Here is a 16,746-nt window from a genome sequence, read left to right as displayed (position 1 = left end):
AACGACCTCGGCGTAAGCCTGTTTGTTCGCCGGAGAATATTGAAGCGGTACGAGTTGCTGTACAGAGAAGTCCCGGGAAATCGTGTAGAAAGGCAGCAGTGCAACTGGGAATATCCAGACGCTCCGTTCAACGCATTCTTAAAAGTGACCTCCATATGTACCCATACAAGATGACCTGTGAACAGAAGCTCACTGAAGAACACAAGCAGCAGAGACTACTGTTTGCGCAGTGGCCGGAGGACAGAGAAGAAACTCTCAACAACGTTTGGTTTTCAGACGAGGCGCATTTTCATTTAGACGGTGTGGTTAACAAACAAAATGTACGCTTTTGGGTCACTGAAAACCCACAAGTGCTTCATGAACGACAACATTATGCTCCGAGGATTACAGAGTGAGCAACAATTTCCAGTCACGGACTTAATGGGCCCTTTTTCTTTGAAGAAACTGTGAACAGCGAGCGTTATTTGAGCATGCTTCGCAATAGCTTCATTCCACAGCTTCTTGCTACTGCCTTGCCCTTCAACACGCAGTGGTTCATGCAAGATGGAGCAAGGCCACATACTGCAAACACTGTGTTGGAGTTTTTACACGAGCATTTTGACATGCGGATCATTTCACTCAGGTTTCCAGGTCGCTTCAATAGTCCAGACCTAAATCCATGTGACTTTTTCTTTGGGGGTACTTAAAGGAAAAAAATTTCCCGAAACGTCCACGTGATTTAATGGAGCCCAGAAGACATATTCTTCAAGCTTGCAGTGAAATTACGGAAGACACGTGCCGTAGGGTAATCACTAACTTCAGTATTCGTTTGAAGGAAGTTAGGAAACGAAATGGTGGACATATTGAACATATACTGAGTTAGAACAAATCTCCATGGCCGGCTCTTCATTGTAGTATATGTTCGTTTCAGATTGTATTGTCAATAAAGTTTATATTCAAAAACAAAATGGTAACACATTTCGTGCGCCACCCTGTACGATGAAGATTGGCAGAGATATGTTTGCAGTGTCTCTAGTATGCCCGTCGATGACGGACATGTCCTAAAGAACAGACAGCATTTCCATATAAGTATTTAGTCCTTCCAGTTTCCCGATCATTGAACCCCGTGTGAAATCCAGATGTTGTTACTGGGCCATGTTGTCCGTTCCTTCAGCTGCCTCGTATCGTGAGGCCAGCCCCGTCTGGCGCTATAGTCACTGTGTCCTCACGCCGTGTGACGTACAGCTTTGTGTGCACAACTGGGACTCCTCTGGCAACATGCTTTCATTCATTTCCTCCTAGTAGGTAGTATGTTATGCTACTCTATCTATCTCTCCCTTAAGTTTTGTCCGGCGGGCATTGGAGATGATCACCCCGTAACTGGACAGTGTAGAAACTTGCTGCCCCGTCACGACACTGGCCAGCGGATGGCGGTGCCGCGCGGGCAAGTAGAGGACTGGAGCCGCAGGTGTGAGCCCTGGCGGGCGTGGACGGCAGTTGCCGCTTGCCGCTTGACCGCGGAGCGAAGCGGGGCTGTTCTGTTGCGAGCGCTCTTCTCTTCTCTTCCCGTCCCGTCCACAATGCGCCGCTACGCCCGGCCCGTAATGGCTCACGACCGCCATTGTAGTTCCTCGCCAGCCCCAGGTGCGCGCGCCCGATAACGTATTTGCATAGTATTTATAAGTTTAATGTATTTTCGTTGCCGGCCATTTTATGTTGATGGCGTCTGCGCGGGAGGGACACGCGTATTTGTTTGGCGCTGGGGAGATGCTATCTGCGGGCCCAGACTTTCCCCGTCTCCGCTGCTCTTTTTCCCACAGCTCCGGCTGCTCACGTTACTCCGGTGAAAGCAAGTAAATTGCGTTTATGACACCGATCCGACGCCTTAAATTGCCGCTTGTTTGGACGCTTACCAATAGCGGCCCGTAGGTGTCGAAACGCCGATGGGGCCGTATTCTCTTCCATGGGGTTGTTAATCTGCCGGTTCGTGCCATGCCGTTTCACGCTTTGGCAACGGTTCATCTTTCTTCACTAATAACGTTTTGAGAAATAAGGCGCATTTCACGTCTCGAGTTTAACGTTCGTAATTATATCAGTTTCCTGGGTTAAGCCCTACTCTGCTTGAAATAAGCTCTGCTGACCTTTCCATTAGACGCACCTTTATCGTCATAAACATGAAGGGATCTTTTTGTGACTCGCCCAGACTTCATTCGCTATGTACGCCTATTGTTACTTTGTTCATGAAGAATTTTTGGTATGGTCTTGGAATGCCAATTATTGTACGGGAGAATGTTCTACCTAAGAGGATAGTGTACCTAGGAACACACGGTTCCCAGTTGGTGTTTCAGTTTAGTGACCGATTTTTGAATCATATGAACGAATGTTCCATAAAGCTTTCTATAAGTAGATCAAATGGTTCAAATGGCTCTAAGCACTATGGGACTTAACATCTCAGCTCATCAGTCCCCTAGAACCTAACTATACTAAGGACATCACACACATCCATGCCCGAGGCAAGATTCGAACCTGCGACCGCAGCAGCAGTGCAGTTTCGGATTGAAGCGCCTAGAACCACTCGGCCACAGCGGCCGGCTATAAGTAGATCCCAGAATTTTCTTTCAGTAAGACGTGAGGAATTTTGAAAAGCATTTGTAAATATTTTGACTTCTATAAATTTAAGTGCTGTATATTTACAGCTATGTGGAAGATATTGTTAATTCTTCAGTTACACAATTTTATGGCGAGTAAAATCCTACGCACTTGTAAAGTACCATGTGGACGTTCAAGCCATACTTCTTCGGTCATGCGCCATCTTGTACCTTGGAGTGAAATGAGTTTCTTTAATGTGGTAACAATTCTATCTGTCATTTTCTGATTCCAGCTCCTTCTTTTTGTCCGCAGTCGATTTCTAATATATAGCGTGAATCACTTAAAGCTTGCACCGTAAATATTGCAGAATGGAAAGTGCTAATGATGTCCGATTTTCTCATAATGAATAAGTAGTGAAGCGCTCGTGTTGTTACCCAACAATCAGATTGTAATAATACTAAGAAACAGTGCTTTTTGTGCAAACATACACATTTTTAAATGGAACAATATCTGTTAACATTAACAAACTAAAGTTAGGGAAATTAGAATGTCGGGGTGTTTGTTGCAGGATTATAGTGCGAGTCGTTTACGAGATACCGTATTTTGAACAGTTCCCACCATAATCTCAAAAACTGTTATGTATTACGATGCAAAAATTATTTATAATTTATTTGACTAAGAATAAATGAACCGACTGAAGATGAAGATACTTCTCCGGAAAATGTTACGGTATTAAAACAAGGAGAATTGTGTTTCCTCAGAGCAGAACCAAATTTTCCAAATTCTACCTTGAAGATGGAAATATGTGGTACTTTCCATCAGCTTCTGTAACATAATATATATAAGTTTTTCGATAGTAGTTCTATTTAATTCGATTTCACTACTTATTATTAGTATGTAACTGAGTAATAATATAACAAATAAACTATTAAATACATTACTGATAAGGTTTTCTCGATTACAACTCTTTTAAATTTCAAATAGAATATTTTTTCAAGGTACACGGCCATGCTGTACCTCCAAACATTTTTTTCACATTTGGAAAAACCTTAAATTTCCGGATTAATTTCTGTAATTTCGGTAAAAGACTGCAACATGCAAAAAAGTGAATGCTAGCACTCAAGAGTAGAATAAGAAAATTTATTAAACTTCTGCTAGACGCATTGCTAGAGATGAAATTCTGAGAAGCGTTCCAAAGTAAAGAACTCTACCCTTCTTAATAAAAATAAAAAAGTATCAATTAAGGTAGCATTAATTTAAATTTTACTGGTAGTTACCCGATTCGGTTACGTAACAACCATCATGCGACGGATAGCAGCTCTGCGCATAGGCTCCTCGAAATTGGTATGATGGTTGGCAACCACAAGCAAAATTAAGAATAATGCTGATTGGGTGGATATTTTTTATTTTCCTTCGTTAATAATTCCCCAAATAGTACAGGTTCTTCCCGTTCTTCAATAGCCTTTTTCCGCGATTACCACACTAAAGCGCTTTCTGTCGCTGTTCATCATATTTTCACTGATGTCCTCATTCGAGACTCAGTATATGTTTGCATTTCGCCAACGTACAGACGAAAGCAAAAGTGCCGATTTCTAAATTAGCCTACATCGGATGTTACGAAAATAATGGGCACTACTTTGAGATCGTATCCTTCATATAAATAGAATATGAAAAGTCTACATAAAGGTCGGTACGAAAATGCTTCGTTATATAATTATGATATTGTCACTTATGACCACTACCTGAAACGCGAGTGATTTTTTGTACGTGAAAGGTTGTGAAAGTCGCTGACTGACTGGGTGAGTTACCAGTAGCCGCCTACATCTAGCAATGCGCCAAAGTACGATAGCTCTCCTACACTTTTCGGGGTTGCGTCCGACTGTTCGGTGTTGTGTGCGTCTCTGCCTTGATACCCGTTACCCAAGTTAGTGGATAGTTACAAATGGATCTATACGCACTGAAAGGCAGTTCAAGAAAAACATACTGAGGCGGTGAACTGCTGGTAAAATTGATTGAGATTCCAATTTGCCGCATTAGCTGTTTTATTGCAGTCGCTGAGAGAGTGGTACAACTGGTTTCGAATCTTGCAGATACACCTTCAGATGTATTTCGGCGTAAAAAAAAAGCATATACAGAACTTTATCAGAATCGTACTGCTGCTTAACTAAGTTGAGAATTCTTAATACCAAAAATTAAAATCATGGCACGCGAATTAATAACAAAAGGTCACAGGTGCTATCATAAAATTACGTACAAAGCCTTATGCCCTACGTTATCTGAATAGCGTAATGCGTATGCCAAGGTGCAAGGATGTGCACTACGGACGCAGCCACAAAAGGAAGTCAAACTTAATAAAGCCAGTTGTCACTGACAATTTACATTCGGAGAGCGCCAGACGTCCCTAAACTATAAGTGCTATGAAAATAATGGTGAGGGAGGTCCGACAGTGGCTATAAGTGGATCAGAATGAAACAATTATGTTGAACTGTCTAGACGGTTTCGTCAGCACATGAGAGTCCGACATTATTGTCTTAATTAGCTCACGGTATCGCCATATATGGGCATACTTTGACTCGGTGTTAGATGTGCCCGCTTAACCGCGCGATCGCTGGATCCCACGCCGCTCTGAGCTACAGGCTGCCGCTCTATTAAGAGTGTTATCGGTGATTTTTATTTCGATGGCTTCATTAATTACACAGTCCCAGAAGCCGCTAGTGCGAGCCACGACAGAGGTTTCGTTAAATTTCTAAAGGATCTCTCGTGGTTGCGTAGGCGAAAAACCTCTCATGCTTCTTCCTGTGTTGTTCTGCAGTGCGTACTGGTTGCACGACGTAAGTCTGGCCACACTCGCAAAATGTCTTGTAGGCATCAGGTGTTCTGAGACCTGTGCATCTTTAACTGGTCTCAGTAATTTTCAGGTTTTTGTCGGCCGCCTCAAGATCGATAACATCCTGTGTTTTTTTAGTAGGCGGCTTCTCTTGCCCGCCAAGAGAGCTAGTTTCTTTTCCTGCTTCTCGCCAGAGGTCTTATCCTGATTTTTCTTGAGATCGCCTGATTTATTTGGTAAATGTTGTAGCCGTTGCTTGGTTCAAATGGCTCTGAGCACTATGGGACTTAACATCTGAGGTCATCAGTCCCCTAGAACTCAGAACTACTTATACCTAACTAACCTAAGGACATCACACACATCCATGCCCGAGGCAGGATTCGAACCTGCGACCGTAGCAGTCGCGCGGTTCCGGACTACAGCGCCTAGAACCGTGTAGCCGTTACTCCTGAATACCTTGCGGTATGTGACTCAGCTCACAGGGCTGTTTATCGGCGTCTGGTATCGTTCTTACACGATGGACAAATGTTCGAAAGACAGTGCGCTTGTGTGTCGGGTGACGATGACTGATGGCGTACGAGTACAAATCAGTGTTAGTAGTTTTCCTACAGACGCCATAGCCAACGCATCTACACTGAAGAGCCAAAGAAACGTACACCTGTGTAAGGCACCCGCGAGCACGCAGACGTGCCGCATCACGACGTGGCACGGACTCGACTAATGTCTGAAGTAGTGCTGGAGGGAACTGACACCTTGAATCCTGCAGAGCTGTCAATAAATACGTAAGAGGACGAAGGAGTGGAGATCTCCTATGAAGAACATGTTGCAAGGCATCACAGATATACTCAATAATGTTCACGTCTGGGGAGTCTGGCAGCCATCGGAAGTGTTTAAACGCACAAGAATGTTCTTGAAGCCACTCTGTAGCAATTCTGGACGTGTAGGGTGTCGCATTGTCGTGTTGGAACTGCCCAAGTCCGTCGGAATGCACAATGGACATGAGTGGATGCAAGTGATCATACAGGATGCTTATGTACGTGTCACCTGTAAGAGTCGTATCTAGGTGTATCAGGGGTCCCATACCATTCCAACTGCACACGCCCCACATCATTACAGAGCCTCCACCAGCTTGAACAGTCTGCTGCTGACATGCAGGGTCCATGGATTCACGAGGTTGTCTCTATACCCGTACACGTCCATCCGCTCGATACAATTTGGAATGAGATTCTTCCGACTAGACAACATGTCCAATGCCGCTGTTGACGGCCGCAGGCGAGGCTTAAAGCTATGTGTCGTGCAGTCATCAAGGGTACACGAGTGGGCCTTCGGCTCCGAAAGCCCATATCGGTGATGTTTCATTGAATGGTTCGCTCGCTGGCACTTGTTGATGTCCCACCATTGAAATCTGCAGCAACCTGCGGAAGAGTTGCACTTCTGTCACTATTCTCTTCAGTTGTTGGTCTTGTTCTAGCAGGATCTTTTTCGGGTCGCAGCGAATTGGGAGATTAGATGTTTTACCGAATTCCTGATATTCACGGTACGCTCGTGAAATAATCATCGCTACCTCTGAGATGCTGTGTCCCATAGCTCATGCGCCGACTATAATACCACTTTCAAACTCACTTAAATCTTGATAACCTGCCATTGTAGCAGCAGTAACCGATCTAACAACTGCGCCAGACACTTGTTGTCTTATATAGGCGTTGCTGACCGCATATATTTGAATACGCATGCCTACACCATTTTCTTTGACGCTTCAGTGTATTTAGCTTGCGGCAAGAGAGAACGTCGAGGAAGGGCAATGCTTTAAGGAAATACCGTCATCTTCTTGATTCCCTGTCGACGTGTGTTGTATTCACCTGTTTGAGTAGCCTGTGTCTACTGTCAAATGTCCCGTCCATAAGCAGCCGCGCGTGGTGCAGCGAGTGTCGGGATGCAGGGAGTTGCGAGGCAGTAAACCCGGTTCGCCCGGCGTGGCGTGGTATGGCGTGGCATGGCATTCCGCTGCGGCTAGGCCGGACTGGACGCCCGCGGCCACGGGATTAATTCGGCCGGCCGGCTAACTGGCCGCGCCGCGCCTCGCTCCCCAGCCCATAAAGGCCTCATTATGCGGCGATTCGTATAATCTAATGACCAGCACTTTGCTTTGCCTTCGGACGTTCGCGCGCCGTCCTGAAAACATCGGCCCCAGCGCCGCGCACGCCCCGCCGCCGCCTCTTTCGCATCTCCGGGACCGACCTGTTTTGCTCGTCGCATCCACGAGGGTCGCAGACCTTGATATTTAGCGCAAGAACCGCCCGTTTACTGCTCGTCCTGTTGGCGAAACTACAATGTATCTTTTCAGAAACGCACACGCGAGACTACAGCGTGGCGAATTTGAGAGACCTGTTTCAGCGTTTGGAATCCATATCGAACGGTCCTGAGACGCACAGCGAGATAACTCAGAGACGCGGTGAAAGCATTGTAACAGATCTGTGGGTCCATTCGAATATCTATCAGTGTTGCTGTGCGAATTTAAATAGTAATCGTTGTAAAGAGACAATGCTGTACTCGCGAAATCTTGTTGGAAAATTTCCGAAACGCCTAGGAGACTATGGAACATTTCTTTTGCCTCCATTCTATACCTCGTATAGGAATTATGAGAATAAGACAGGACAGATTGGGATGCGAAGAAAATATTACAGGTATTCTTCAGTTAAAAACTTCCGGGCTGGGATGCCGTGGTCGATGTATAGAACTACTTCCTAACGTTTCGTCTCGATCTGCTTGAGTCATTTTCCAAGGTAAAACAGCGACTGCCTCCAAGGCTTGAGGGGCTCTGGCACTTATAGAACTCATAGAGGGCATCACCATGCGTCACATAATGCCGACTATGTGACTAACTGTGGATGGCGTCATCATTCTCGATTAAAAATAATCGATTGTCATTCTGTTGGCGCAAAGTCGACATTCATATTTTATCTAACTTCAAACCTTCTTCTTTTCTATTAAATTGATTATGGTCTTTATGAATCTCTGTTCCTTCTCTATACATGCGTGCACTATAATGCGATGTCCTTGGTAGAATGCTCGTCTCACTAACTTTTATTCCGTGGTTCGGCCGTAGTCAACATGTTCTGCTAGGTCCGGTATTTCGATATATCGTGGTCGACAGCTCCTTTTGTGTTCATCTATGCGGGATTTGACACTTCTTTTCGTAGTACCAATATACATTTGTCCGCAACGGCAAGGAATCTTATACACTCCAGCTGTTGCTTCCGGGTACCTGCGTCTGTTGCCGTTCTTAAATATTCACTGATTTTCTTGGTGGGTTCAACGATCATTTCGTCTCCATACTTGGTCAAAATTTTCCCTATGCAATCCGTAATTTTATTAATGAACTGGAGAAAAGCTATTTCAGATGGCGGTCGTTGTTTCTCAGTACTTCCGACTTCGTCTCTTCTCTGATAAAGTGCTCAGTCAATCTCCTTACTAGTACATCCATTTTTCTTAAAGTCCGACCGTAAGTGATTTAATTCATACTGCAAATGAACAAGCTAGAAGATTTTGCGAGCTCTCTCCACCAAGGTTTTAATGACACCTCTTTTTTGTCTAGCACGATGGTTTGATTTCACGTGAAGGTATCCACCAGTGTGTGTGTCCTTTCTGCATATATTACGTCCCATCCACGCGTTTAATTACAGATACATCCAGAAAATTAAGTTGACCATAGCTCTCTTTCTCCATTGTAAACTCTATCTTTGAGTTAATACCATTGAGATGCACCAAGAAGATATCCAACTCTTCTTCATCCCGAGTCCATACTACGAAGAAGTCATCCATATAGATGTATAAAATTGCTCTAAGCACTATGGGGCTTAACATCTGAGGTCATCAGTCCCCTAGACTTAGAACTACTTAAACCTAACTAACCTGAGGGCATCACACACATCCATGCCCGAGGCAGGATTCGAACCTGCGACCGTAGCAGCAGCGCGGTTCCGGACTGAAGCGCCTAGAATCGCTCAGCCACAGCGGCCGGCTGATGTACAACTTAGCTGATCTTTCACAGGTTATCTGCATGCCCTAACAACACGTGGGGTATATACGTAATATTCCCTGCAGCTGCGGACGAGTCTTTGTCGAAATTACGAAAAGAAGAGTCAACATCCGCTTAGACGAACACAAAAGAAACTGTCGTCCGAGACATACCGGCCATTGCAGAACATATTTTAGAGATAGGAACCACGAAATAAAATTCAGCGAGACGAACGTTGTAGCAAGGACATCGCAGTATTATGCACGCGAGTATAGAAAAGAAATAGAAATTCATAAAGACCGTAATAATTTTAATAGAAAAGAAGACAGTTTGAAGTTAGATAAAATGTGGATGTCGACTTTGCGCCAACAGAATAATAATCGATTATTTTTAATTGAGAATGGTGACTCCGTCCAGTGATAGTCATACGGTCGGCGTCACGTAAGATATGGTGATGACCCTTAAGCAGTCTATAAATGTGAGAGCCCCTCAAGCCTGCTTTACCTCGGAAGATGTCTCCTGCAGTTGAAGACGAAACGTTAGGAAGCAGTTTTATATACTGACCATGACCTCTGAGCCTGGAAGTTTTAACCGAAGAAAACGCCGGTCGTGAAAGCCTACATTGCATGATTATTACAGTTATTGCTTAATAATGGTAAAAAGATCCTCTGTCGGTGCGTCTTACGGTAAATAAGATCCTAGCTCACTATTGGATATGTTACTTAACGTTTCGATACAGTTAGAAATACTTTTGTGAAACAGTTGAAGGCAACGTGCTACCTTTTCTCCGTGCTTGTAACGGATCAATAGTTGATACAGGCGTGGATCTAGGAAGGGCGAGGTCTTGACAACCCCCTGCCCCCCTTTCCTAAAACACTTTAATAAAGGCGTTATCTGTTTCTGGAAGATCTGTAACGTAGTGTCTGTAAACACACGTATGATGATGACTAAGAGCAGTCGCGCTAGCGGTGACTGGTGCGCAGATGAATCGTGCAGTTGCTGGCAGTGGACCGGCCTGCGCTAAGTGGATTTGCTGACAAGCGAGTAGGGGTGTGACGTTGCTCCCATCTGCCAACAGCCTGCTTTTATACTGGGCGCCGCCAACGCGGACATACACTTTTTAGAACCTCTTCCGGAAATCTTTCTGCTTGCTCATTACGAAACGGTGACCTTGACGTGAGAAGAGAACGAAATGGTAAGGCAATGCGAATTCGTGGAACGGTTACAGGGCGCCTGGTGGCCCAGGGGGTAGCTGATGAATGTTTCCCGGAATTGTGCCGTTAAGAAAATTTGCCACTCGTTTGTACACCACTGTAATTTATTAAGTGTTGGTGCCGATTCACCTTCTTCTGGTCTCAGGACCAGCCCACCTACGTAGTTCGTGGAACTGTAAGATGCAGCATACGATTCGGCAAGTTTCATGTCCACAAATTACTAATAATTTGACAGATACGACATACAATTTCAATAGGTTTGGATGTACGCATCCAGATATCTCATATCTAGCTAATAACTGAAAATAAAAATGCGTTTAAATACGATCCTGTAACAATTTGTCGTTCTGTTGTGTTGCGTAAAGTCGAAAGAAACGTTCACTTCCAGATGCTGTGTGGCCCAGACGATTTCCTTACGAGTTGAGAAAAAATTGTATCGCTGCTAAATCCATCCCAGTGTATGTGGAAATGTTTCAATGATTCTCACCAACCTGAATTTCATTCACGAGATACGGTTAGTAATCCATAATCTTGCACTACTGAGTTGAATATGACCGGAAATATCTTCACACAAGAATACTCATTGCACGCAATACGTTTACAAACGTTTATCCACGCAGAGTCATTGTAGTATACTAGCCAGCACAAATAATGGCTGTCGGAAATCGCAGTCAGAGTTAAAATATTTTACAGCATTGAGGTAAAATGCAACATGCCATGTTTTTCTTTTAACCATGGAAACACGCAGAGGACTAAATATTACTTGAAAACTAAAGAAACCGGTTTTGTCAATAATCTAGATCTGTTCCATGAAGGCACAAAATATTTTCCGCAAATAGTGTATGCTGATATTATCTATGGATACAGTACATGAATAGGGGGAGGTGCGTAAATGGTTACTGCACTGAAGAAACAACGCGTACGCTTTATACGTAACATGTTTCATGTTCGAATACATGTGTTTTTTTTTTTTCTTCTTAAGAGACACTTTCTTGCAGTTGAACAGTTTGTTGCCTATGAAGTCGTCCATTGCGTTTATGAAATAGATTTCCATGGCACACAGCTAATTTCTCACAGAAGATGTGACACAGTGTTGGCTGTAAATCAGTGATAATCACATCGGGTGGAGAATGACTTCCATAGAGCCGAAAACTTAAATTTACTAATCTGTTTGGCATAAAGCACTCGGCCTCCAGGTCACAAGTGGCCCCAGCACACCGCTCTCCCGGTCGTTATGATGGTTTTCTTTGACCGGAGCCGCTACTATTCTGTCGAGTAGCTCCTCATTTGGCATCACGAGGCTGAGTGCACCCCGAAACATGGCAACAGCGCATGGCGGCCCGAATGGTCCCCATCCAAGTGCCGGCCACGCCCGACAGCGCTTAACTTCGGTGATCTGACGGGAACCGGTGTATCCACTGCGGCAAGGCCGTTGCCCTGTTGGACATAATATGTCAGAATTATTTACACAGTTTCATTGGCAGTTTGTCGCGGCAAGTTAGGTCTGCAATCGCCCCATTCGTTCAGTAATAGCCGGTGACAGTACACGAACAAGGTCAAATATGTGCACCTCATCGCTTTCACGTGAGTCAAGTCATTCAGGCGCCATACCTCATCGTCAAAAGGCTATTCGTGACCATTGGTCTTGTGGAAGAACGGATGGTTCAAATGGCTCTGAGCACTATGGGATTTAACAGCTGTGGTCATCAGTCCCCTAGAACTTAGAACTACTTAAACCTAACTAACCTAAGGACATCACACACATCCATGCCCGAGGCAGGATTCGAACCTGCGACCGTAGCAGTCGCGCGGTTCCGGACTGCGCGCCTAGAACCGCTAGACCACCGCGGCCGGCCGAAGAACGGATGCCGTGGTATTGTATAGTGGTAAGGCATTCCTCAGCACACTGCGTAACGATGGATAAAAGGTTGTCAAGATACTGGAAATCAGTAGGGGCGTGGGAACTGGACTCTAGCATGTTACAGCACCTGTCTAACATAATGAACTTGTCAACAAGACGCCGTAAAATCCTGTTTTAAAAGCAGTGCAGTTGAAGTAAACTACTGAGCTTCGAGGGTCGGTGGATGCGGTTCGGCGGCGGCTTCGGGGTGCCGGACTTCTTAGAAAACGTGTGACCATCAAGGCGAAGCTCCGGGTGATCATCGACTCTGCCGATTAGCGCATCTCTAACGACTTCGTTGTCGACAGTCTTTGAAACCTAATCTTCCTTCTGGTGCCGATTAACGTTTGCCGAGGACAGTTCCAATTGCGACTGGCGGAACCTGATTTTTCCGACGAATAGATATTGTCCTCAATCAATGATGGTGCAGTACGAGTATAGAGGCCGCAAGATGCCCATTTCGATTCCAATACAATACGACAGCGGCCGTGTGTCTGGGGCAGCTGGCGGCTGGATGTTTTCCCAAATAGATCTTTATTATGAGTAATATTATTATCCTGTCGGTATAATAACTATATCCCGAGGAAGTAATATGTTTCCAAGATGATCAGCATCCTATACACATATTAGCGATGATGCAGGAATAGTTTTCAGAGCAGAATGAATTTCTCTTCTCCACTGGCTTTCTTTTGCTCCACGTTTAAACTCTACTGAAAATGCAAGAGCAGAGACGAAATGGACAACGAAAAAAACTTGTTGATCCCGCGACAAGAACACATGATGATCTTTGAAACGTCACCCTGGCTGCCTGGGAGGACGCAGCAGAAAATAAGAGTTTTATTACCAACCTCAAAGATCCCCTTTCTCGCAGGTTACGGAGAGTTATTGATGTCGAAGGCTTTAGAAGGGGTGTTAATTGGTAAAGAAGCCACATACTGTGCCCTCTTGAGGGTCGAAAATATTTTAATAATGACCAGGAACTGTTCGTTCTATTAATTTCGTTTTTTTACTGATTAAACAAAGTAAAGGAGTAACGCAAAAAAATTGCAGTAAGCCAGTTAGTACCAAAATCTTGTCGCCAAGTAGTTGCCGATTATGCCACTGAGCTAAGAGTGCATCATGCCACAACTGCCAACATTTCGATACTTCTTACCGCTCTTGAACACTGCCCACAGCCAACACTGCCACAGAGATGGAGTACAGTGCTGGTGGAGGCAGATGTGTTTCGCAGTACACCGTTCAGCCGACATTGTTGAACACGGGGCTCTACAGCAGACGATCTCTACTTGTTGCTATGTTGACCAAGAGACGTCGTCAGTTATGTTTGCAGGGAGCAGAGAATCATCTAGATTGGTCCGTGGATTTTATTTATTTATTACATTGTACCTGTTACCTATAATTTAAACAGAGGCTATGTTTCTTCTCACGCAGATTAATAATATCAGCAGTAATTTTTTTCCTGCACAGGGTGTCCACATGGATACTCTCTCTGATTTCCAAATGCAATTTAAAAAAAAAAAAAGAAAATTCTATGAGACAGGTATTTGCCGTTTGAGCGTCTTGTAATTCAAAAAGTTTTGTACAAAAAATTAATACACTTCTACATAGGCTTCTTTTGTAACTCGTAAAATGTGTAGACGATACTGTACCTCAACTCCTGTGCGCACAAACAGGTCTGGTATGAGGGACACTGTTGCATCCGCAGTTCTTCTGCAGAGGTCGCCAGGGTCACACACAGACGAAGGACACAAAGTATCTTCCACGTAACCCCACAGGAGGAAATTCAGAGGGATTGTATCCGGAGATCGCGGTGACCACTTGGTTGATCCCTCACGCTCTATCCATCATTGTGGAAATGTTCTAATGTTCTGTCCAGGAGGTTATGAACGTGTAGACTCCAGTGCGATGACGCAGAATCCTGTTGGAAGATCACAGATAGCTGAAGGGGAGTGAGGGTCAGAAATTGCTCAGGCATGTCCAGATCGACAGTTTGATCGAGGACGAAATATGTGTTAACTATGTTGTCTTTTATCGGCACAAACCACACATTCACCTTTTCACTGTCTCTGACATGTTCCCGTGGACGGTGAAGGTTTCCCAAAACACAGACGCGAATGTTATGCCGATTAACCTTCCCACATGCACGGAATGTTGCTTCATGAGAGAAAACTACGTTTCCAAGATATTTGGGGTTTTGCCCGATCCAGTGCAAGGCTTCAATAACAAATTCATGCAAAGCTGAAAGTCGTTTCGCTTCAGTGCTTGCAGAATCTGAACTCTGTAAATCTGGAAGCGAAGTTGTTTATGCAGCGCATTGTCAACTCTTGAGCGCAGAATTTTTAATTCTTGTGATGCTCGACGAATTGGCTCTGGTGGGCGTCTTTTGAAGGTCTCTCTGGACTCCTCTACCATTTCATCAGATCTGCGTTTTCTGACAGAACCTGACTGTTTGCACTATCAGTGGCTAGAAACTTGTAATATTAAATTTTAATCCCCGTAAGACCTGGCGGACCCCTTTGAAAGGCGCTGCAGTCTGGAACCGCACGACCGCTACGGTCGCAGGTTCGAATCCTGCCTCGGGCATGGATGTGTGTGATGTCCTTAGGTTAGTTAGGTTTAAGTAGTTCTAAGTTCTAGGGGACTTATGACCACAGCAGTTGAGTCCCATAGTGCTCAGAGCCGTTTGAACCATTTGAACCCCTTTGAAATCCACGTCGGGCAGTTGTTTGAACAGCAATGAGTGATTTCATTTCCGGATATCACACCAAGCATTGGCCTCCCTCTTGAGGTGTAGTCATTTCTGGGAACTATTTCACACCTCCAACGAAACGAAAGGAATCGTTTAGGAAAAAATGAACAGAATTTTGAGTTGCTGTACATGATAAGTCCAACCGAAAGTATCGATTTCTCATAGCCTTTTTTAATTGCATTTGGAAAACAGTTAGGTGCAATACACGTTATTACACCCAGCACGATATTACTTCCCATGACAATAACTACTTCTACGACTAACGACTACACCGACTACCATACCTATACCTATCACTATTATTGCCTTATCAGTCTCATTTAGTCGCATGAATCACGTTTCTTTTTACATTCAGTCGATGGTGTTGTCCAGAGAAGCCGTCATTCAGGGGAACGGTTCCTCGAAACATGCACCGCCCTGAGGATGCAGACTGCTATGGGCAATATTGTGCTAAAGAGGACATGCACCTAGGATTAGTACGGACCTACAGTAGTAATCGAACGTACCATGACAGCTTCTTCCCCGACGTGCTATACCTTCCGGCAGGATACCTGTCCGTGTCACTAGGCCAGAATCGTGCCTAAAGTGGTTTTAGGAGCACGATAGTGAACTCAAGATTATGTCTTGGCCACTAAATTCGCCTGATATGAACGTGACGGAACACATCTGGGACGCTTTTGGGCGCCTGGTCTCTGGCCAGTAAATTACGGGGACTTCGTGGCCAGTGCGTACATATCTGGTGCCACATACTTCCAGAAACCTACCAAGCGCTTGTCGAATTTATGCCACGCAATATGGCTGCTGCATTACGCTCCAGAGGTCCAGTAATACCATATTAGGCGAGTGGTCATAATGTTTTTGGTTCGCCACCGTAGCTGAGTGGTCAGCGCGGCTGACTGTTTTGCGGAGGGTCCAGTTGGATTTCCGGTATTTCCGGGGATTTTTCCTAGGTGAGAGAACTTTTAGGTGGTGCACTCGGCCTCTTGAGGCCAACTGAGGAACTACCCGATCGAACTACAGTTCAAGAAACCTGACAGCGTCTGGTAGAGCGGTGTGCTGACCACATGCCCGTCCGTAGTGCATCCGATGATGCCATTGGCAGAGGATGACACGGCGGTCTCCTCCAACTACAACTGTTGGGGAAGAAGGTCTCTTTCTGCTGGGTACCAGGGCACATGGGTATTGCGCGGAATGAAAGGGCGGATGTAGCACAGAGGTAGGTGTATTGTGATACTCACTTATTTCAGTGTGTCATCCACCTGCATTCTATTTTCCCGCTGTTGAGGTACAGGGTCATGCGTCGATGGGAAGTGGAATGGCTGGAAGAAACAGATAATAAGTTGCGTCTAGAAAAGCCCACTGAGTGGCCATGGCGTACCTCCTTTCAGCCACGAAGTCGGGATGACTCGTCTTCGCATATGCTTCAGCCCTCTGACGCACGGCCGGCTGGGGTGGCCGAGTGGTTCTAGG

The 16,746-nt window shown here is 45.0% G+C and overlaps 1 pseudogene; it reads right to left on the bottom strand.

The window, feature by feature from the left end:
* Positions 1-11,947: 11,947 nt before the first annotated feature.
* On the bottom strand, positions 11,948-12,064 carry LOC126476172 (5S ribosomal RNA; annotated as a pseudogene).
* Between the last annotated feature and the right edge of the window lie 4,682 nt (positions 12,065-16,746).

This window comes from Schistocerca serialis, chromosome 4, assembly GCF_023864345.2.
Source record: "Schistocerca serialis cubense isolate TAMUIC-IGC-003099 chromosome 4, iqSchSeri2.2, whole genome shotgun sequence".
Classification (NCBI taxonomy): Eukaryota; Metazoa; Arthropoda; class Insecta; order Orthoptera; family Acrididae; genus Schistocerca; species Schistocerca serialis.
Note: the sequence above shows the minus strand (reverse complement) of the source record. Positions and strands in the feature narration are given on the sequence as shown.